Source organism: Corythoichthys intestinalis, chromosome 5 (genome assembly GCF_030265065.1).
Source record: "Corythoichthys intestinalis isolate RoL2023-P3 chromosome 5, ASM3026506v1, whole genome shotgun sequence".
Lineage (NCBI taxonomy): Eukaryota > Metazoa > Chordata > Actinopteri > Syngnathiformes > Syngnathidae > Corythoichthys > Corythoichthys intestinalis.
This window is the reverse complement of record NC_080399.1, coordinates 28,630,123-28,652,789: the sequence shown is the minus strand read 5'-3', so window position 1 is coordinate 28,652,789 and position 22,667 is coordinate 28,630,123.

The window sequence follows — 22,667 nt, the reverse complement described above, 5'->3', positions numbered from 1 at the left end:
ATATTTAGGCTCTGCCGAGAGTCCTGACATGTTTTTAGAACGTTTCCTGGCGCTCCTTGGCGAAAAAATGATTTTTGACCGTTTTTGAAATTTTGAAAAATGCGTAAGTACCCCCCCTTACAAAAAAGTCAAAAATTGACTTTTCTCAAAAGTCAACTTTTTGGGCATATTTGGGCTCTGCCGAGAGTCCTGACATGTTTTTAGAACGTTTCCTGGCGCTCCTTGGCCCAAAAGTTATTTTTGACTGTTTTTGAAATTTTGAAAAAAAGCTTAAGTACCCCCCCTTACAAAAAAGTCAAAAATATACTTTTCTCAAAAGTCAACTTTTTTGGCATATTTGGGCTGTGCCGAGAGTCCTGACATGTTTTTAGAACGTTTCCCGGCGCTCCTTGGCCCAAAAGTGTTTTTTGACCGTTTTTGAAATTTTGAAAAATGCGTAAGTACCCCCCCTTACAAAAAAGTCAAAAATGGACTTTTCTCAAAATTCAACTTTTTGGGCATATTTAGGCTCTGCCGAGAGTCCTGACATGTTTTTAGAACGTTTCCCGGCGCTCCTTGGCCCAAAAGTGTTTTTTGACCGTTTTTGAAATTTTGAAAAATGCGTAAGTACCCCCCCTTACAAAAAAGTCAAAAATGGACTTCTCTCAAAAGTCAACTTTTTGGGTATATTTAGGCTCTGCCGAGAGTCCTGACATGTTTTTAGAACGTTTCCCGGCGCTCCTTGGCCCAAAAGTGTTTTTTGACCGTTTTTGAAATTTTGAAAAATGCGTAAGTACCCCCCCTTACAAAAAAGTCAAAAATGGACTTTTCTCAAAAGTCAACTTTTTGGGCATATTTAGGCTCTGCCGAGAGTCCTGACATGTTTTTAGAACGTTTCCTAGCGCTCCTTGGCGAAAAAATGATTTTTGACCGTTTTTGAAATTTTGAAAAATCCGTAAGTACCCCCCCTTACAAAAAAGTCAAAAATGGACTTTTCTCAAAAGTCAACTGTTTTGGCCTATTTGGGCTGTGCCGAGAGTCCTGACATGTTTTTAGAACGTTTCCTGGCGCTCCTTGGCGAAAAAATGATTTTTGACCGTTTTTGAAATTTTGAAAAATGCGTAAGTACCCCCCCTTACAAAAAAGTCAAAAATGGACTTTTCTCAAAATTCAACTTTTTGGGCATATTTAGGCTCTGCCGAGAGTCCTGACATGTTTTTAGAACGTTTCCCGGCGCTCCTTGGCCCAAAAGTGTTTTTTGACCGTTTTTGAAATTTTGAAAAATGCGTAAGTACCCCCCCTTACAAAAAAGTCAAAAATGGACTTCTCTCAAAAGTCAACTTTTTGGGTATATTTAGGCTCTGCCGAGAGTCCTGACATGTTTTTAGAACGTTTCCCGGCGCTCCTTGGCCCAAAAGTGTTTTTTGACCGTTTTTGAAATTTTGAAAAATGCGTAAGTACCCCCCCTTACAAAAAAGTCAAAAATGGACTTTTCTCAAAAGTCAACTTTTTGGGCATATTTAGGCTCTGCCGAGAGTCCTGACATGTTTTTAGAACGTTTCCTAGCGCTCCTTGGCGAAAAAATGATTTTTGACCGTTTTTGAAATTTTGAAAAATCCGTAAGTACCCCCCCTTACAAAAAAGTCAAAAATGGACTTTTCTCAAAAGTCAACTGTTTTGGCCTATTTGGGCTGTGCCGAGAGTCCTGACATGTTTTTAGAACGTTTCCTGGCGCTCCTTGGCGAAAAAATGATTTTTGACCGTTTTTGAAATTTTGAAAAATGCGTAAGTACCCCCCCTTAGAAAAAAGTCAAAAATGGACTTTTCTCAAAAGTCAACTTTTTGGGCATAATTGGGCTGTGCCGAGAGTCCTGACATGTTTTTAGAACGTTTCCCAGCGCTTCTTGGCCCAAAAGTGTTTTTTGACCGTTTTTGAAATTTTGAAAAATGCGTAAGTACCCCCCCTTACAAAAAAGTCAAAAATGGACTTTTCTCAAAAGTCAACTTTTTGGGCATATTTGGGCTCTGCCGAGAGTCCTGACATGTTTTTAGAACGTTTCCCGGCGCTCCTTGGCCCAAAAGTGTTTTTTGACCGGTTTTGAAATTTTGAAAAATGCGTAAGTACCCCCCCTTACAAAAAAGTCAAAAATGGACTTTTCTCAAAAGTCAACTTTTTGGGCATATTTAGGCTCTGCCGAGAGTCCTGACATGTTTTTAGAACGTTTCCTGGCGCTCCTTGGCGAAAAAATGATTTTTGACCGTTTTTGAAATTTTGAAAAATGCGTAAGTACCCCCCCTTACAAAAAAGTCAAAAATGGACTTTTCTCAAAAGTCAACTGTTTTGGCCTATTTGGGCTGTGCCGAGAGTCCTGACATGTTTTTAGAAAGTTTCCTGGCGCTCCTTGGCGAAAAAGTGTTTTTTGACCGTTTTTGAAATTTTGAAAAATGCGTAAGTACCCCACCTTACAAAAAAGTCAAAAATGGACTTTTCTCAAAAGTCAACTTTTTTGGCATATTTGGGCTCTGCCGAGAGTCCTGACATGTTTTTAGAACGTTTCCCGGCGCTCCTTGGCCCAAAAGTGTTTTTTGACCGTTTTTGAAATTTTGAAAAATGCGTAAGTACCCCCCCTTACAAAAAAGTCAAAAATGGACTTTTCTCAAAAGTCAACTTTTTGGGCACATTTAGGCTCTGCCGAGGGTCCTGACATGTTTTTAGAACGTTTCCTGGCGCTCCTCGGCGAAAAAATGATTTTTGACCGTTTTTGAAATTTTGAAAAATGCGTAAGTACCCCCCCTTACAAAAAAGTCAAAAATTGACTTTTCTCAAAAGTCAACTTTTTGGGCATATTTGGGCTGTGCCGAGAGTCCTGACATGTTTTTAGAACGTTTCCTGGCGCTCCTTGGCCCAAAAGTGTTTTTTGACAGTTTTTGAAATTTTGAAAAAAAGCTTAAGTACCCCCCCCTTACAAAAAAGTCAAAAATATGCTTTTCTCAAAAGTCAACTTTTTTGGCATATTTGGGCTGTGCCGAGAGTCCTGACATGTTTTTAGAACGTTTCCCGGCGCTCCTTGGCCCAAAAGTGTTTTTTGACCGTTTTTGAAATTTTGAAAAATGCGTAAGTACCCCCCCTTACAAAAAAGTCAAAAATGGACTTTTCTCAAAAGTCAACTTTTTGGGCATATTTAGGCTCTGCCGAGAGTCCTGACATGTTTTTAGAACGTTTCCCGGCGCTCCTTGGCCCAAAAGTGTTTTTTGACCGTTTTTGAAATTTTGAAAAATGCGTAAGTACCCCCCCTTACAAAAAAGTCAAAAATGGACTTTTCTCAAAAGTCAACTTTTTGGGCATATTTAGGCTCTGCCGAGAGTCCTGACATGTTTTTAGAACGTTTCCTGGCGCTCCTTGGCGAAAAAATGATTTTTGACCGTTTTTGAAATTTTGAAAAATGCGTAAGTACCCCCCCTTACAAAAAAGTCAAAAATTGACTTTTCTCAAAAGTCAACTTTTTGGGCATATTTGGGCTCTGCCGAGAGTCCTGACATGTTTTTAGAACGTTTCCTGGCGCTCCTTGGCCCAAAAGTGTTTTTTGACTGTTTTTGAAATTTTGAAAAAAAGCTTAAGTACCCCCCCTTACAAAAAAGTCAAAAATGGACTTTTCTCAAAATTCAACTTTTTGGGCATATTTAGGCTCTGCCGAGAGTCCTGACATGTTTTTAGAACGTTTCCCGGCGCTCCTTGGCCCAAAAGTGTTTTTTGACCGTTTTTGAAATTTTGAAAAATGCGTAAGTACCCCCCCTTACAAAAAAGTCAAAAATGGACTTTTCTCAAAAATCAACTTTTTGGGCATGTTTAGGCTCTGCCGAGAGTCCTGACATGTTTTTAGAACGTTTCCTGGCGCTCCTTGGCGAAAAAATGATTTTTGACCGTTTTTGAAATTTTGAAAAATGCGTAAGTACCCCCCCTTACAAAAAAGTCAAAAATGGACTTTTCTCAAAAGTCAACTTTTTGGGCATATTTAGGCTCTGCCGAGAGTCCTGACATTTTTTTAGAACGTTTCCCGGCGCTCCTTGGCCCAAAAGTGTTTTTTGACCGTTTTTGAAATTTTGAAAAATGCGTAAGTACCCCCCCTTACAAAAAAGTCAAAAATGGACTTCTCTCAAAAGTCAACTTTTTGGGTATATTTAGGCTCTGCCGAGAGTCCTGACATGTTTTTAGAACGTTTCCCGGCGCTCCTTGGCCCAAAAGTGTTTTTTGACCGTTTTTGAAATTTTGAAAAATGCGTAAGTACCCCCCCTTACAAAAAAGTCAAAAATGGACTTTTCTCAAAAGTCAACTTTTTGGGCATATTTAGGCACTGCCGAGAGTCCTGACATGTTTTTAGAACGTTTCCTGGCGCTCCTTGGCGAAAAAATGATTTTTGACCGTTTTTGAAATTTTGAAAAATCCGTAAGTACCCCCCCTTACAAAAAAGTCAAAAATGGACTTTTCTCAAAAGTCAACTGTTTTGGCCTATTTGGGCTGTGCCGAGAGTCCTGACATGTTTTTAGAACGTTTCCTGGCGCTCCTTGGCGAAAAAATGATTTTTGACCGTTTTTGAAATTTTGCAAAATGCGTAAGTACCCCCCCTTAGAAAAAAGTCAAAAATTGACTTTTCTCAAAAGTCAACTTTTTGGGCATAATTGGGCTGTGCCGAGAGTCCTGACATGTTTTTAGAACGTTTCCCAGCGCTTCTTGGCCCAAAAGTGTTTTTTGACCGTTTTTGAAATTTTGAAAAATGCGTAAGTACCCCCCCTTACAAAAAAGTCAAAAATGGACTTTTCTCAAAAGTCAACTTTTTGGGCATATTTGGGCTCTGCCGAGAGTCCTGACATGTTTTTAGAACGTTTCCCGGCGCTCCTTGGCCCAAAAGTGTTTTTTGACCGGTTTTGAAATTTTGAAAAATGCGTAAGTACCCCCCCTTACAAAAAAGTCAAAAATGGACTTTTCTCAAAAGTCAACTTTTTGGGCATATTTAGGCTCTGCCGAGAGTCCTGACATGTTTTTAGAACGTTTCCTGGCGCTCCTTGGCGAAAAAATGATTTTTGACCGTTTTTGAAATTTTGAAAAATGCGTAAGTACCCCCCCTTACAAAAAAGTCAAAAATGGACTTTTCTCAAAAGTCAACTGTTTTGGCCTATTTGGGCTGTGCCGAGAGTCCTGACATGTTTTTAGAAAGTTTCCTGGCGCTCCTTGGCGAAAAAGTGTTTTTTGACCGTTTTTGAAATTTTGAAAAATGCGTAAGTACCCCACCTTACAAAAAAGTCAAAAATGGACTTTTCTCAAAAGTCAACTTTTTTGGCATATTTGGGCTCTGCCGAGAGTCCTGACATGTTTTTAGAACGTTTCCCGGCGCTCCTTGGCCCAAAAGTGTTTTTTGACCGTTTTTGAAATTTTGAAAAATGCGTAAGTACCCCCCCTTACAAAAAAGTCAAAAATGGACTTTTCTCAAAAGTCAACTTTTTGGGCACATTTAGGCTCTGCCGAGGGTCCTGACATGTTTATAGAACGTTTCCTGGCGCTCCTTGGCGAAAAAATGATTTTTGACCGTTTTTGAAATTTTGAAAAATGCGTAAGTACCCCCCCTTAAAAAAAAGTCAAAAATGGACTTTTTACTAAAGTCAACTCTTTTGGCCTATTTGGGCTTTGCCGAGAGTCCTGACATGTTTTTAGAACGTTTCCTGGCCCTCCTTGGCGAAAAAATGATTTTTGACCGTTTTTGAAATTTTGAAAAAAAGCCTAAGTACCCCCCCTTACAAAAAAGTCACAAATTGACTTTTCTCAAAAGTCAACTGTTTTGGCCTATTTGGGCTATGCCGAGAGTCCTGACATGTTTTTAGAACGTTTCCTGGCGCTCCTTGGCGAAAAAATGATTTTTGACCGTTTTTGAAATTTTGCAAAATGCGTAATAACCCCCCCTTACAAAAAAGTCAAAAATTGAATTTTCTCAAAAGTCAACTTTTTGGGCATAATTGGGTTGTGCCGAGAGTCCTGACATGTTTTTGGAACGTTTCCCGGCGCTCCTTGGCGAAAAAATGATTTTTTACCGTTTTTGAAATTTTGAAAAATGCGTAAGTACCCCCCCTTACAAAAAAGTCAAAAATTGACTTTTCTCAAAAGTCAACTTTTTGGGCATATTTAGGCTCTGCCGAGAGTCCTGACATGTTTTTAGAACGTTTCCTGGCGCTCCTTGGCGAAAAAATGATTTTTGACCGTTTTTGAAATTTTGAAAAATGCGTAAGTACCCCCCCTTACAAAAAAGTCAAAAATTGACTTTTCTCAAAAGTCAACTTTTTGGGCATATTTGGGCTCTGCCGAGAGTCCTGACATGTTTTTAGAACGTTTCCTGGCGCTCCTTGGCCCAAAAGTGTTTTTTGACTGTTTTTGAAATTTTGAAAAAAAGCTTAAGTACCCCCCCTTACAAAAAAGTCAAAAATGGACTTTTCTCAAAATTCAACTTTTTGGGCATATTTAGGCTCTGCCGAGAGTCCTGACATGTTTTTAGAACGTTTCCCGGCGCTCCTTGGCCCAAAAGTGTTTTTTGACCGTTTTTGAAATTTTGAAAAATGCGTAAGTACCCCCCCTTACAAAAAAGTCAAAAATGGACTTTTCTCAAAAATCAACTTTTTGGGCATGTTTAGGCTCTGCCGAGAGTCCTGACATGTTTTTAGAACGTTTCCTGGCGCTCCTTGGCGAAAAAATGATTTTTGACCGTTTTTGAAATTTTGAAAAATGCGTAAGTACCCCCCCTTACAAAAAAGTCAAAAATGGACTTTTCTCAAAAGTCAACTTTTTGGGCATATTTAGGCTCTGCCGAGAGTCCTGACATTTTTTTAGAACGTTTCCCGGCGCTCCTTGGCCCAAAAGTGTTTTTTGACCGTTTTTGAAATTTTGAAAAATGCGTAAGTACCCCCCCTTACAAAAAAGTCAAAAATGGACTTCTCTCAAAAGTCAACTTTTTGGGTATATTTAGGCTCTGCCGAGAGTCCTGACATGTTTTTAGAACGTTTCCCGGCGCTCCTTGGCCCAAAAGTGTTTTTTGACCGTTTTTGAAATTTTGAAAAATGCGTAAGTACCCCCCCTTACAAAAAAGTCAAAAATGGACTTTTCTCAAAAGTCAACTTTTTGGGCATATTTAGGCACTGCCGAGAGTCCTGACATGTTTTTAGAACGTTTCCTGGCGCTCCTTGGCGAAAAAATGATTTTTGACCGTTTTTGAAATTTTGAAAAATCCGTAAGTACCCCCCCTTACAAAAAAGTCAAAAATGGACTTTTCTCAAAAGTCAACTGTTTTGGCCTATTTGGGCTGTGCCGAGAGTCCTGACATGTTTTTAGAACGTTTCCTGGCGCTCCTTGGCGAAAAAATGATTTTTGACCGTTTTTGAAATTTTGCAAAATGCGTAAGTACCCCCCCTTAGAAAAAAGTCAAAAATTGACTTTTCTCAAAAGTCAACTTTTTGGGCATAATTGGGCTGTGCCGAGAGTCCTGACATGTTTTTAGAACGTTTCCCAGCGCTTCTTGGCCCAAAAGTGTTTTTTGACCGTTTTTGAAATTTTGAAAAATGCGTAAGTACCCCCCCTTACAAAAAAGTCAAAAATGGACTTTTCTCAAAAGTCAACTTTTTGGGCATATTTGGGCTCTGCCGAGAGTCCTGACATGTTTTTAGAACGTTTCCCGGCGCTCCTTGGCCCAAAAGTGTTTTTTGACCGGTTTTGAAATTTTGAAAAATGCGTAAGTACCCCCCCTTACAAAAAAGTCAAAAATGGACTTTTCTCAAAAGTCAACTTTTTGGGCATATTTAGGCTCTGCCGAGAGTCCTGACATGTTTTTAGAACGTTTCCTGGCGCTCCTTGGCGAAAAAATGATTTTTGACCGTTTTTGAAATTTTGAAAAATGCGTAAGTACCCCCCCTTACAAAAAAGTCAAAAATGGACTTTTCTCAAAAGTCAACTGTTTTGGCCTATTTGGGCTGTGCCGAGAGTCCTGACATGTTTTTAGAAAGTTTCCTGGCGCTCCTTGGCGAAAAAGTGTTTTTTGACCGTTTTTGAAATTTTGAAAAATGCGTAAGTACCCCACCTTACAAAAAAGTCAAAAATGGACTTTTCTCAAAAGTCAACTTTTTTGGCATATTTGGGCTCTGCCGAGAGTCCTGACATGTTTTTAGAACGTTTCCCGGCGCTCCTTGGCCCAAAAGTGTTTTTTGACCGTTTTTGAAATTTTGAAAAATGCGTAAGTACCCCCCCTTACAAAAAAGTCAAAAATGGACTTTTCTCAAAAGTCAACTTTTTGGGCACATTTAGGCTCTGCCGAGGGTCCTGACATGTTTATAGAACGTTTCCTGGCGCTCCTTGGCGAAAAAATGATTTTTGACCGTTTTTGAAATTTTGAAAAATGCGTAAGTACCCCCCCTTAAAAAAAAGTCAAAAATGGACTTTTTACTAAAGTCAACTCTTTTGGCCTATTTGGGCTTTGCCGAGAGTCCTGACATGTTTTTAGAACGTTTCCTGGCCCTCCTTGGCGAAAAAATGATTTTTGACCGTTTTTGAAATTTTGAAAAAAAGCCTAAGTACCCCCCCTTACAAAAAAGTCACAAATTGACTTTTCTCAAAAGTCAACTGTTTTGGCCTATTTGGGCTATGCCGAGAGTCCTGACATGTTTTTAGAACGTTTCCTGGCGCTCCTTGGCGAAAAAATGATTTTTGACCGTTTTTGAAATTTTGCAAAATGCGTAAGTACCCCCCCTTACAAAAAAGTCAAAAATTGAATTTTCTCAAAAGTCAACTTTTTGGGCATAATTGGGTTGTGCCGAGAGTCCTGACATGTTTTTGGAACGTTTCCCGGCGCTCCTTGGCGAAAAAATGATTTTTTACCGTTTTTGAAATTTTGAAAAATGCGTAAGTACCCCCCCTTACAAAAAAGTCAAAAATTGACTTTTCTCAAAAGTCAACTTTTTTGGCATATTTGGGCTCTGCCGAGAGTCCTGACATGTTTTTAGAACGTTTCCTGGCGCTCCTTGGCCCAAAAGTGTTTTTGACCATTTTTGAAATTTTGAAAAATGCGTAAGTACCCCCCCTTACAAAAAAGTCAAAAATGGACTTTTCTCAAAAGTCAACTTTTTGGGCATATTTGGGCTCTGCCGAGAGTCCTGACATGTTTTTAGAACGTTTCCCAGCGCTCCTTGGGCCAAAAGTGATTTTTGACCGTTTTTGAAATTTTGAAAAATGCGTAAGTACCCCCCCTTACAAAAAAGTCAAAAATGGACTTTTCTCAAAAGTCAACTTTTTGGGCATATTTAGGCTCTGCCGAGAGTCCTGACATGTTTTTAGAAAGTTTCCCGGCGCTCCTTGGCCCAAAAGTGTTTTTTGACCGTTTTTGAAATTTTGAAAAATGCGTAAGTACCCCCCCTTACAAAAAAGTCAAAAATGGACTTTTCTCAAAAGTCAACTTTTTGGGCATATTTAGGCTCTGCCGAGAGTCCTGACATGTTTTTAGAACGTTTCCTGGCGCTCCTTGGCGAAAAAATGATTTTTGACCGTTTTTGAAATTTTGAAAAATGCGTAAGTACCCCCCCTTACAAAAAAGTCAAAAATGGACTTTTCTCAAAAGTCAACTTTTTGGGCATATTTAGGCTCTGCCGAGAGTCCTGACATGTTTTTAGAACGTTTCCCGGCACTCCTTGGCGAAAAAATGATTTTTGACAGTTTTTGAAATTTTGAAAAATGCGTAAGTACCCCCCCCTTACAAAAAAGTCAAAAATGGACTTTTCTCAAAAGTCAACTTTTTGGGCATATTTAGGCTCTGCCGAGAGTCTTGACATGTTTTTAGAACGTTTCCCGGCGCTCCTTGGCCAAAAAGTGTTTTTTGACCGTTTTTGAAATTTTGAAAAATGCGTAAGTACCCCCCCTTACAAAAAAGTCAAAAATGGACTTTTCTCAAAAGTCAACTTTTTGGGCATATTTAGGCTCTGCCGAGAGTCCTGACATCTTTTTAGAACGTTTCCTGGCGCTCCTTGGCGAAAAAATGATTTTTGACCGTTTTTGAAATTTTGAAAAATGTGTAAGTACCCCCCCTTACAAAAAAGTCAAAAATTGACTTTTCTCAAAAGTCAACTTTTTGGGCATATTTGGGCTCTGCCGAGAGTCCTGACATGTTTTTAGAACGTTTCCAGGCGCTCCTTGGCCCAAAAGTGTTTTTTGACTGTTTTTGAAATTTTGAAAAAAAGCTTAAGTACCCCCCCTTACAAAAAAGTCAAAAATAGACTTTTCTCAAAAGTCAACTTTTTTGGCATATTTGGGCTGTGCCGAGAGTCCTGACATGTTTTTAGAACGTTTCCCGGCGCTCCTTGGCCCAAAAGTGTTTTTTGACCGTTTTTGAAATTTTGAAAAATGCGTAAGTACCCCCCCTTACAAAAAAGTCAAAAACTGACTTTTATCAAACTTAATTTTTTTTGGCATATTTGGGCTTTGCCAAGAGTCCTGACATGTTTTTGGAACGTTTCCCGGCGCTCCTTGGCCCAAAAGTGTTTTTTGACCGTTTTTGAAATTTTGAAAAATGCGTAAGTACCCCCCCTTAAAAAAAAGTCAAAAATGGACTTTTTACTAAAGTCAACTCTTTTGGCCTATTTGGGCTTTGCCGAGAGTCCTGACATGTTTTTAGAACGTTTCCTGGCCCTCCTTGGCGAAAAAATGATTTTTGACCGTTTTTGAAATTTTGAAAAAAAGCGTAAGTACCCCCCCTTACAAAAAAGTCACAAATTGACTTTTCTCAAAAGTCAACTGTTTTGGCCTATTTGGGCTATGCCGAGAGTCCTGACATGTTTTTAGAACGTTTCCTGGCGCTCCTTGGCGAAAAAATGATTTTTGACCGTTTTTGAAATTTTGCAAAATGCGTAAGTACCCCCCCTTACAAAAAAGTCAAAAATTGAATTTTCTCAAAAGTCAACTTTTTGGGCATAATTGGGTTGTGCCGAGAGTCCTGACATGTTTTTGGAACGTTTCCCGGCGCTCCTTGGCGAAAAAATGATTTTTTACCGTTTTTGAAATTTTGAAAAATGCGTAAGTACCCCCCCTTACAAAAAAGTCAAAAATGGACTTTTCTCAAAAGTCAACTTTTTGGGCATATTTAGGCTCTGCCGAGAGTCCTGACATCTTTTTAGAACGTTTCCTGGCGCTCCTTGGCGAAAAAATGATTTTTGACCGTTTTTGAAATTTTGAAAAATGTGTAAGTACCCCCCCTTACAAAAAAGTCAAAAATTGACTTTTCTCAAAAGTCAACTTTTTGGGCATATTTGGGCTCTGCCGAGAGTCCTGACATGTTTTTAGAACGTTTCCAGGCGCTCCTTGGCCCAAAAGTGTTTTTTGACTGTTTTTGAAATTTTGAAAAAAAGCTTAAGTACCCCCCCTTACAAAAAAGTCAAAAATATACTTTTCTCAAAAGTCAACTTTTTTGGCATATTTGGGCTGTGCCGAGAGTCCTGACATGTTTTTAGAACGTTTCCTGGCGCTCCTTTGCGAAAAAAATTATTTTTGACCGTTTTTGAAATTTTGAAAAATGCGTAAGTACCCCCCCTTACAAAAAAGTCAAAAATGGACTTTTCTCAAAAGTCAACTTTTTTGGCATATTTGGGCTCTGCCGAGAGTCCTGACATGTTTTTAGAACGTTTCCCGGCGCTCCTTGGCACAAACGTTTTGTTTGACCGTTTTTGAAATTTTGAAAAATGCGTAAGTACCCCCCCTTACAAAAAAGTCAAAAATTGACTTTTCTCAAAAGTCAACTTTTTTGGCATATTTGGGCTCTGCCGAGAGTCCTGACATGTTTTTAGAACGTTTCCCGGCGCTCCTTGGCCCAAAAGTGTTTTTTGACCGTTTTTGAAATTTTGAAAAATGCGTAAGTACCCCACCTTACAAAAAAGTCAAAAATGGACTTTTCTCAAAAGTCAACTTTTTGGGCATATTTAGGCTCTGCCGAGAGTCCTGACATGTTTTTAGAACGTTTCCTGGCGCTCCTTGGCGAAAAAATTATTTTTGACCGTTTTTGAAATTTTGAAAAATGCGTAAGTACCCCCCCTTACAAAAAAGTCAAAAATGGACTTTTCTCAAAAGTCAACTGTTTTGGCCTATTTGGGCTGTGCCGAGAGTCCTGACATGTTTTTAGAACGTTTCCTGGCGCTCCTTGGCCCAAAAGTGTTTTTGACCGTTTTTGAAATTTTGAAAAATGCGTAAGTACCCCCCCTTACAAAAAAGTCAAAAATGGACTTTTCTCAAAAGTCAACTTTTTGGGCATATTTGGGCTCTGCCGAGAGTCCTGACATGTTTTTAGAACGTTTCCCAGCGCTCCTTGGCCCAAAAGTGATTTTTGACCGTTTTTGAAATTTTGAAAAATGCGTAAGTACCCCCCCTTACAAAAAAGTCAAAAATGGACTTTTCTCAAAAGTCAACTTTTTGGGCATATTTAGGCTCTGCCGAGAGTCCTGACATGTTTTTAGAACGTTTCCCGGCGCTCCTTGGCCCAAAAGTGTTTTTTGACCGTTTTTGAAATTTTGAAAAATGCGTAAGTACCCCCCCTTACAAAAAAGTCAAAAATGGACTTTTCTCAAAAGTCAACTTTTTGGGCATATTTAGGCTCTGCCGAGAGTCCTGACATGTTTTTAGAACGTTTCCTGGCGCTCCTTGGCGAAAAAATGATTTTTGACCGTTTTTGAAATTTTGAAAAATGCGTAAGTACCCCCCCTTACAAAAAAGTCAAAAATGGACTTTTCTCAAAAGTCAACTTTTTGGGCATATTTAGGCTCTGCCGAGAGTCCTGACATGTTTTTAGAACGTTTCCTGGCGCTCCTTGGCGAAAAAATGATTTTTGACCGTTTTTGAAATTTTGAAAAATGCGTAAGTACCCCCCCTTACAAAAAAGTCAAAAATTGACTTTTCTCAAAAGTCAACTTTTTGGGCATATTTGGGCTCTGCCGAGAGTCCTGACATGTTTTTAGAACGTTTCCTGGCGCTCCTTGGCCCAAAAGTGTTTTTTGACTGTTTTTGAAATTTTGAAAAAAAGCTTAAGTACCCCCCCTTACAAAAAAGTCAAAAATATACTTTTCTCAAAAGTCAACTTTTTTGGCATATTTGGGCTGTGCCGAGAGTCCTGACATGTTTTTAGAACGTTTCCCGGCGCTCCATGGCCCAAAAGTGTTTTTTGACCGTTTTTGAAATTTTGAAAAATGCGTAAGTACCCCCCCTTACAAAAAAGTCAAAAACTGACTTTTATCAAATCTTAATTTTTTTTGGCATATTTGGGCTTTGCCAAGAGTCCTGACATGTTTTTGGAACGTTTCCCGGCGCTCCTTGGCCCAAAAGTGTTTTTTGACCGTTTTTGAAATTTTGAAAAATGCGTAAGTACCCCCCCTTAAAAAAAAGTCAAAAATGGACTTTTTACTAAAGTCAACTCTTTTGGCCTATTTGGGCTTTGCCGAGAGTCCTGACATGTTTTTAGAACGTTTCCTGGCCCTCCTTGGCGAAAAAATGATTTTTGACCGTTTTTGAAATTTTGAAAAAAAGCGTAAGTACCCCCCCTTACAAAAAAGTCACAAATTGACTTTTCTCAAAAGTCAACTGTTTTGGCCTATTTGGGCTATGCCGAGAGTCCTGACATGTTTTTAGAACGTTTCCTGGCGCTCCTTGGCGAAAAAATGATTTTTGACCGTTTTTGAAATTTTGCAAAATGCGTAAGTACCCCCCCTTACAAAAAAGTCAAAAATTGAATTTTCTCAAAAGTCAACTTTTTGGGCATAATTGGGTTGTGCCGAGAGTCCTGACATGTTTTTGGAACGTTTCCCGGCGCTCCTTGGCGAAAAAATGATTTTTGACCGTTTTTGAAATTTTGAAAAATGCGTAAGTACCCCCCCTTACAAAAAAGTCAAAAATGGACTTTTCTCAAAAGTCAACTTTTTGGGCATATTTAGGCTCTGCCGAGAGTCCTGACATGTTTTTAGAACGTTTCCCGGCGCTCCTTGGCCCAAAAGTGTTTTTTGACCGTTTTTGAAATTTTGAAAAATGCGTAAGTACCCCCCCTTACAAAAAAGTCAAAAATGGACTTTTCTCAAAAGTCAACTTTTTGGGCATATTTAGGCTCTGCCGAGAGTCCTGACATGTTTTTAGAACGTTTCCTGGCGCTCCTTGGCGAAAAAATGATTTTTGACCGTTTTTGAAATTTTGAAAAATGCGTAAGTACCCCCCCTTACAAAAAAGTCAAAAATGGACTTTTCTCAAAAGTCAACTTTTTGGGCATATTTAGGCTCTGCCGAGAGTCCTGACATGTTTTTAGAACGTTTCCTGGCGCTCCTTGGCGAAAAAATGATTTTTGACCGTTTTTGAAATTTTGAAAAATGCGTAAGTACCCCCCCTTACAAAAAAGTCAAAAATTGACTTTTCTCAAAAGTCAACTTTTTGGGCATATTTGGGCTCTGCCGAGAGTCCTGACATGTTTTTAGAACGTTTCCTGGCGCTCCTTGGCCCAAAAGTGTTTTTTGACTGTTTTTGAAATTTTGAAAAAAAGCTTAAGTACCCCCCCTTACAAAAAAGTCAAAAATATACTTTTCTCAAAAGTCAACTTTTTTGGCATATTTGGGCTGTGCCGAGAGTCCTGACATGTTTTTAGAACGTTTCCCGGCGCTCCATGGCCCAAAAGTGTTTTTTGACCGTTTTTGAAATTTTGAAAAATGCGTAAGTACCCCCCCTTACAAAAAAGTCAAAAACTGACTTTTATCAAATCTTAATTTTTTTTGGCATATTTGGGCTTTGCCAAGAGTCCTGACATGTTTTTGGAACGTTTCCCGGCGCTCCTTGGCCCAAAAGTGTTTTTTGACCGTTTTTGAAATTTTGAAAAATGCGTAAGTACCCCCCCTTAAAAAAAAGTCAAAAATGGACTTTTTACTAAAGTCAACTCTTTTGGCCTATTTGGGCTTTGCCGAGAGTCCTGACATGTTTTTAGAACGTTTCCTGGCCCTCCTTGGCGAAAAAATGATTTTTGACCGTTTTTGAAATTTTGAAAAAAAGCGTAAGTACCCCCCCTTACAAAAAAGTCACAAATTGACTTTTCTCAAAAGTCAACTGTTTTGGCCTATTTGGGCTATGCCGAGAGTCCTGACATGTTTTTAGAACGTTTCCTGGCGCTCCTTGGCGAAAAAATGATTTTTGACCGTTTTTGAAATTTTGCAAAATGCGTAAGTACCCCCCCTTACAAAAAAGTCAAAAATTGAATTTTCTCAAAAGTCAACTTTTTGGGCATAATTGGGTTGTGCCGAGAGTCCTGACATGTTTTTGGAACGTTTCCCGGCGCTCCTTGGCGAAAAAATGATTTTTTACCGTTTTTGAAATTTTGAAAAATGCGTAAGTACCCCCCCTTACAAAAAAGTCAAAAATGGACTTTTCTCAAAAGTCAACTTTTTGGGCATATTTAGGCTCTGCCGAGAGTCCTGACATCTTTTTAGAACGTTTCCTGGCGCTCCTTGGCGAAAAAATGATTTTTGACCGTTTTTGAAATTTTGAAAAATGTGTAAGTACCCCCCCTTACAAAAAAGTCAAAAATTGACTTTTCTCAAAAGTCAACTTTTTGGGCATATTTGGGCTCTGCCGAGAGTCCTGACATGTTTTTAGAACGTTTCCAGGCGCTCCTTGGCCCAAAAGTGTTTTTTGACTGTTTTTGAAATTTTGAAAAAAAGCTTAAGTACCCCCCCTTACAAAAAAGTCAAAAATATACTTTTCTCAAAAGTCAACTTTTTTGGCATATTTGGGCTGTGCCGAGAGTCCTGACATGTTTTTAGAACGTTTCCTGGCGCTCCTTTGCGAAAAAAATTATTTTTGACCGTTTTTGAAATTTTGAAAAATGCGTAAGTACCCCCCCTTACAAAAAAGTCAAAAATGGACTTTTCTCAAAAGTCAACTTTTTTGGCATATTTGGGCTCTGCCGAGAGTCCTGACATGTTTTTAGAACGTTTCCCGGCGCTCCTTGGCACAAACGTTTTGTTTGACCGTTTTTGAAATTTTGAAAAATGCGTAAGTACCCCCCCTTACAAAAAAGTCAAAAATTGACTTTTCTCAAAAGTCAACTTTTTTGGCATATTTGGGCTCTGCCGAGAGTCCTGACATGTTTTTAGAACGTTTCCCGGCGCTCCTTGGCCCAAAAGTGTTTTTTGACCGTTTTTGAAATTTTGAAAAATGCGTAAGTACCCCACCTTACAAAAAAGTCAAAAATGGACTTTTCTCAAAAGTCAACTTTTTGGGCATATTTAGGCTCTGCCGAGAGTCCTGACATGTTTTTAGAACGTTTCCTGGCGCTCCTTGGCGAAAAAATTATTTTTGACCGTTTTTGAAATTTTGAAAAATGCGTAAGTACCCCCCCTTACAAAAAAGTCAAAAATGGACTTTTCTCAAAAGTCAACTGTTTTGGCCTATTTGGGCTGTGCCGAGAGTCCTGACATGTTTTTAGAACGTTTCCTGGCGCTCCTTGGCCCAAAAGTGTTTTTGACCGTTTTTGAAATTTTGAAAAATGCGTAAGTACCCCCCCTTACAAAAAAGTCAAAAATGGACTTTTCTCAAAAGTCAACTTTTTGGGCATATTTGGGCTCTGCCGAGAGTCCTGACATGTTTTTAGAACGTTTCCCAGCGCTCCTTGGCCCAAAAGTGATTTTTGACCGTTTTTGAAATTTTGAAAAATGCGTAAGTACCCCCCCTTACAAAAAAGTCAAAAATGGACTTTTCTCAAAAGTCAACTTTTTGGGCATATTTAGGCTCTGCCGAGAGTCCTGACATGTTTTTAGAACGTTTCCCGGCGCTCCTTGGCCCAAAAGTGTTTTTTGACCGTTTTTGAAATTTTGAAAAATGCGTAAGTACCCCCCCTTACAAAAAAGTCAAAAATGGACTTTTCTCAAAAGTCAACTTTTTGGGCATATTTAGGCTCTGCCGAGAGTCCTGACATGTTTTTAGAACGTTTCCTGGCGCTCCTTGGCGAAAAAATGATTTTTGACCGTTTTTGAAATTTTGAAAAATGCGTAAGTACCCCCCCTTACAAAAAAGTCAAAAATTGACTTTTCTCAAAAGTCAACTTTTTGGGCATATTTAGGCTCTGCCGAGAGTCCTGACATGTTTTTAGAACGTTTCCTGGCGCTCCTTGGCGAAAAAATGATTTTTGACCGTTTTTGAAATTTTGAAAAATGCGTAAGTACCCCCCCTTACAAAAAAGTCAAAAATGGACTTTTCTCAAAAGTCAACTTTTTGGGCATATTTGGGCTCTGCCGAGAGTCCTGACATGTTTTTAGAACGTTTCCTGGCGCTCCTTGGCCCAAAAGTGTTTTTTGACTGTTTTTGAAATTTTGAAAAAAAGCTTAAGTACCCCCCCTTACAAAAAAGTCAAAAATATACTTTTCTCAAAAGTCAACTTTTTTGGCATATTTGGGCTGTGCCGAGAGTCCTGACATGTTTTTAGAACGTTTCCCGGCGCTCCATGGCCCAAAAGTGTTTTTTGACCGTTTTTGAAATTTTGAAAAATGCGTAAGTACCCCCCCTTACAAAAAAGTCAAAAATGGACTTTTCTCAAAAGTCAACTTTTTGGGCATATTTAGGCTCCGCCGAGAGTCCTGACATGTTTTTAGAACGTTTCCTGGCGCTCCTTGGCGAAAAAATGATTTTTGACCGTTTTTGAAATTTTGAAAAATGCGTAAGTACCCCCCCTTACAAAAAAGTCAAAAATGCACTTTTCTCAAAAGTCAACTTTTTGGGCATATTTAGGCTCTGCCGAGAGTCCTGACATTTTTTTAGAACGTTTCCCGGCGCTCCTTGGCCCAAAAGTGTTTTTTGACCGTTTTTGAAATTTTGAAAAATGCGTAAGTACCCCCCCTTAAAAAAAAGTCAAAAATGGACTTCTCTCAAAAGTCAACTTTTTGGGTATATTTAGGCTCTGCCGAGAGTCCTGACATGTTTTTAGAACGTTTCCCGGCGCTCCTTGGCCCAAAAGTGTTTTTTGACCGTTTTTGAAATTTTGAAAAATGCGTAAGTACCCCCCCTTACAAAAAAGTCAAAAATGGACTTTTCTCAAAAGTCAACTTTTTGGGCATATTTAGGCTCTGCCGAGAGTCATGACATGTTTTTAGAACGTTTCCTGGCGCTCCTTGGCGAAAAAATGATTTTTGACCGTTTTTGAAATTTTGAAAAATCCGTAAGTACCCCCCCTTACAAAAAAGTCAAAAATGGACTTTTCTCAAAAGTCAACTGTTTTGGCCTATTTGGGCTGTGCCGAGAGTCCTGACATGTTTTTAGAACGTTTCCTGGCGCTCCTTGGCGAAAAAATGATTTTTGACCGTTTTTGAAATTTTGCAAAATGCGTAAGTACCCCCCCTTAGAAAAAAGTCAAAAATTGACTTTTCTCAAAAGTCAACTTTTTGGGCATAATTGGGCTGTGCCGAGAGTCCTGACATGTTTTTAGAACGTTTCCCAGCGCTTCTTGGCCCAAAAGTGTTTTTTGACCGTTTTTGAAATTTTGAAAAATGCGTAAGTACCCCCCCTTACAAAAAAGTCAAAAATGGACTTTTCTCAAAAGTCAACTTTTTGGGCATATTTGGGCTCTGCCGAGAGTCCTGACATGTTTTTAGAACGTTTCCCGGCGCTCCTTGGCCCAAAAGTGTTTTTTGACCGGTTTTGAAATTTTGAAAAATGCGTAAGTACCCCCCCTTACAAAAAAGTCAAAAATGGACTTTTCTCAAAAGTCAACTTTTTGGGCATATTTAGGCTCTGCCGAGAGTCCTGACATGTTTTTAGAACGTTTCCTGGCGCTCCTTGGCGAAAAAATGATTTTTGACCGTTTTTGAAATTTTGAAAAATGCGTAAGTACCCCCCCTTACAAAAAAGTCAAAAATGGACTTTTCTCAAAAGTCAACTGTTTTGGCCTATTTGGGCTGTGCCGAGAGTCCTGACATGTTTTTAGAAAGTTTCCTGGCGCTCCTTGGCGAAAAAGTGTTTTTTGACCGTTTTTGAAATTTTGAAAAATGCGTAAGTACCCCACCTTACAAAAAAGTCAAAAATGGACTTTTCTCAAAAGTCAACTTTTTTGGCATATTTGGGCTCTGCCGAGAGTCCTGACATGTTTTTAGAACGTTTCCCGGCGCTCCTTGGCCCAAAAGTGTTTTTTGACCGTTTTTGAAATTTTGAAAAATGCGTAAGTACCCCCCCTTACAAAAAAGTCAAAAATGGACTTTTCTCAAAAGTCAACTTTTTGGGCACATTTAGGCTCTGCCGAGGGTCCTGACATGTTTTTAGAACGTTTCCTGGCGCTCCTCGGCGAAAAAATGATTTTTGACCGTTTTTGAAATTTTGAAAAATGCGTAAGTACCCCCCCTTACAAAAAAGTCAAAAATTGACTTTTCTCAAAAGTCAACTTTTTGGGCATATTTGGGCTCTGCCGAGAGTCCTGACATGTTTTTAGAACGTTTCCTGGCGCTCCTTGGCCCAAAAGTGTTTTTTGACAGTTTTTGAAATTTTGAAAAAAAGCTTAAGTACCCCCCCCTTACAAAAAAGTCAAAAATATACTTTTCTCAAAAGTCAACTTTTTTGGCATATTTGGACTGTGCCGAGAGTCCTGACATGTTTTTAGAACGTTTCCCGGCGCTCCTTGGCCCAAAAGTGTTTTTTGACCGTTTTTGAAATTTTGAAAAATGCGTAAGTACCCCCCCTTACAAAAAAGTCAAAAATGGACTTTTCTCAAAAGTCAACTTTTTGGGCATATTTAGGCTCTGCCGAGAGTCCTGACATGTTTTTAGAACGTTTCCCGGCGCTCCTTGGCCCAAAAGTGTTTTTTGACCGTTTTTGAAATTTTGAAAAATGCGTAAGTACCCCCCCTTACAAAAAAGTCAAAAATGGACTTTTCTCAAAAGTCAACTTTTTGGGCATATTTAGGCTCTGCCGAGAGTCCTGACATGTTTTTAGAACGTTTCCTGGCGCTCCTTGGCGAAAAAATGATTTTTGACCGTTTTTGAAATTTTGAAAAATGCGTAAGTACCCCCCCTTACAAAAAAGTCAAAAATTGACTTTTCTCAAAAGTCAACTTTTTGGGCATATTTGGGCTCTGCCGAGAGTCCTGACATGTTTTTAGAACGTTTCCTGGCGCTCCTTGGCCCAAAAGTTATTTTTGACTGTTTTTGAAATTTTGAAAAAAAGCTTAAGTACCCCCCCTTACAAAAAAGTCAAAAATGGACTTTTCTCAAAAGTCAACTTTTTGGGCATATTTAGGCTCTGCCGAGAGTCCTGACATGTTTTTAGAACGTTTCCTGGCGCTCCTTGGCGAAAAAATGATTTTTGACCGTTTTTGAAATTTTGAAAAATGCGTAAGTACCCCCCCTTACAAAAAAGTCAAAAATTGACTTTTCTCAAAAGTCAACTTTTTGGGCATATTTGGGCTCTGCCGAGAGTCCTGACATGTTTTTAGAACGTTTCCTGGCGCTCCTTGGCCCAAAAGTGTTTTTTGACTGTTTTTGAAATTTTGAAAAAAAGCTTAAGTACCCCCCCTTACAAAAAAGTCAAAAATATACTTTTCTCAAAAGTCAACTTTTTTGGCATATTTGGGCTGTGCCGAGAGTCCTGACATGTTTTTAGAACGTTTCCCGGCGCTCCATGGCCCAAAAGTGTTTTTTGACCGTTTTTGAAATTTTGAAAAATGCGTAAGTACCCCCCCTTACAAAAAAGTCAAAAACTGACTTTTATCAAACTTAATTTTTTTTGGCATATTTGGGCTTTGCCAAGAGTCCTGACATGTTTTTGGAACGTTTCCCGGCGCTCCTTGGCCCAAAAGTGTTTTTTGACCGTTTTTGAAATTTTGAAAAATGCGTAAGTACCCCCCCTTAAAAAAAAGTCAAAAATGGACTTTTTACTAAAGTCAACTCTTTTGGCCTATTTGGGCTTTGCCGAGAGTCCTGACATGTTTTTAGAACGTTTCCTGGCCCTCCTTGGCGAAAAAATGATTTTTGACCGTTTTTGAAATTTTGAAAAAAAGCGTAAGTACCCCCCCTTACAAAAAAGTCACAAATTGACTTTTCTCAAAAGTCAACTGTTTTGGCCTATTTGGGCTATGCAGAGAGTCCTGACATGTTTTTAGAACGTTTCCTGGCGCTCCTTGGCGAAAAAATGATTTTTGACCGTTTTTGAAATTTTGCAAAATGCGTAAGTACCCCCCCTTACAAAAAAGTCAAAAATTGAATTTTCTCAAAAGTCAACTTTTTGGGCATAATTGGGTTGTGCCGAGAGTCCTGACATGTTTTTGGAACGTTTCCCGGCGCTCCTTGGCGAAAAAATGATTTTTTACCGTTTTTGAAATTTTGAAAAATGCGTAAGTACCCCCCCTTACAAAAAAGTCAAAAATGGACTTTTCTCAAAAGTCAACTTTTTGGGCATATTTAGGCTCTGCCGAGAGTCCTGACATCTTTTTAGAACGTTTCCTGGCGCTCCTTGGCGAAAAAATGATTTTTGACCGTTTTTGAAATTTTGAAAAATGTGTAAGTACCCCCCCTTACAAAAAAGTCAAAAATTGACTTTTCTCAAAAGTCAACTTTTTGGGCATATTTGGGCTCTGCCGAGAGTCCTGACATGTTTTTAGAACGTTTCCAGGCGCTCCTTGGCCCAAAAGTGTTTTTTGACTGTTTTTGAAATTTTGAAAAAAAGCTTAAGTACCCCCCCTTACAAAAAAGTCAAAAATATACTTTTCTCAAAAGTCAACTTTTTTGGCATATTTGGGCTGTGCCGAGAGTCCTGACATGTTTTTAGAACGTTTCCTGGCGCTCCTTTGCGAAAAAAATTATTTTTGACCGTTTTTGAAATTTTGAAAAATGCGTAAGTACCCCCCCTTACAAAAAAGTCAAAAATGGACTTTTCTCAAAAGTCAACTTTTTTGGCATATTTGGGCTCTGCCGAGAGTCCTGACATGTTTTTAGAACGTTTCCCGGCGCTCCTTGGCACAAACGTTTTGTTTGACCGTTTTTGAAATTTTGAAAAATGCGTAAGTACCCCCCCTTACAAAAAAGTCAAAAATTGACTTTTCTCAAAAGTCAACTTTTTTGGCATATTTGGGCTCTGCCGAGAGTCCTGACATGTTTTTAGAACGTTTCCCGGCGCTCCTTGGCCCAAAAGTGTTTTTTGACCGTTTTTGAAATTTTGAAAAATGCGTAAGTACCCCACCTTACAAAAAAGTCAAAAATGGACTTTTCTCAAAAGTCAACTTTTTGGGCATATTTAGGCTCTGCCGAGAGTCCTGACATGTTTTTAGAACGTTTCCTGGCGCTCCTTGGCGAAAAAATTATTTTTGACCGTTTTTGAAATTTTGAAAAATGCGTAAGTACCCCCCCTTACAAAAAAGTCAAAAATGGACTTTTCTCAAAAGTCAACTGTTTTGGCCTATTTGGGCTGTGCCGAGAGTCCTGACATGTTTTTAGAACGTTTCCTGGCGCTCCTTGGCCCAAAAGTGTTTTTGACCGTTTTTGAAATTTTGAAAAATGCGTAAGTACCCCCCCTTACAAAAAAGTCAAAAATGGACTTTTCTCAAAAGTCAACTTTTTGGGCATATTTGGGCTCTGCCGAGAGTCCTGACATGTTTTTAGAACGTTTCCCAGCGCTCCTTGGCCCAAAA